The sequence below is a fragment of the Palaemon carinicauda genome, chromosome 21 (genome assembly GCF_036898095.1).
Source record: "Palaemon carinicauda isolate YSFRI2023 chromosome 21, ASM3689809v2, whole genome shotgun sequence".
NCBI classification, from domain to species: domain Eukaryota; kingdom Metazoa; phylum Arthropoda; class Malacostraca; order Decapoda; family Palaemonidae; genus Palaemon; species Palaemon carinicauda.
In genome coordinates this window covers 31,057,050-31,057,718 of record NC_090745.1, presented here as the reverse complement: position 1 = coordinate 31,057,718, position 669 = coordinate 31,057,050, and the positions used below count along the sequence as shown (strand labels likewise).

General features: G+C 26.6%; 1 protein-coding gene across 1 annotated transcript in view; it reads left to right on the top strand.

The window, feature by feature from the left end:
* The first annotated feature begins 545 nt into the window (after positions 1 to 545).
* The window catches only part of LOC137614654 (uncharacterized), a 14,717-nt gene continuing 14,593 nt past the window's right edge, over positions 546 to 669 (top strand). The window contains exon 1 of the mRNA XM_068344347.1: positions 546 to 669. This exon is cut by the window's right edge and continues 920 nt beyond it. The gene's annotated coding sequence lies outside the window, so the exon portion shown is untranslated.

The following is a 669-nucleotide window of genomic DNA, read 5'->3' as shown; positions in this document are numbered from 1 at the left end:
TATATATATATATATATATATATATATATATATATACATATATATATATATGTATGTATATGTGTATATATATATATATATATATATATATATATATATGTGTGTGTGTATACATATATATATATATATATATATATATATATATAAATATATATATATATATATATATATATGTGTGTGTGTATATATATATATATATATATATATATATATATATATATATATATATATATTAAGCTATTCCTTCTAACAAAATACTTATCGTTATGTTATATTACATGTTTATTACTCTCATAGAAAATCAATGTGGATACGTGGAAACCATTTAAATGTCTGCAATCAACCTTATAACATTAGTCACCATGTTGACAGAAACTATTAGATTACTCATATAAGTGCTATGCAAATTTGAGCAAGACTCAGCAGAAGAGAAATGCTCTCCCCACCCCAAACTCTCTCTCTCTCTCTCTCTCTCTCTCTCTCTCTCTCTCTCTCTCTCTCTCTCTCTGATTAGTAGACCCATTGGTGTCCTGGGTTCGCTGTTGTGCAGTGTGTGTGATTTCATGTAACAATCGAAGAAAAAATTGCCATTGAAAGAATGCCTTTTCGCTTTTATCAGTAAATACTTAGCAAATTTATCATTCAAATGAGCTTGTATGTCAGGACTGC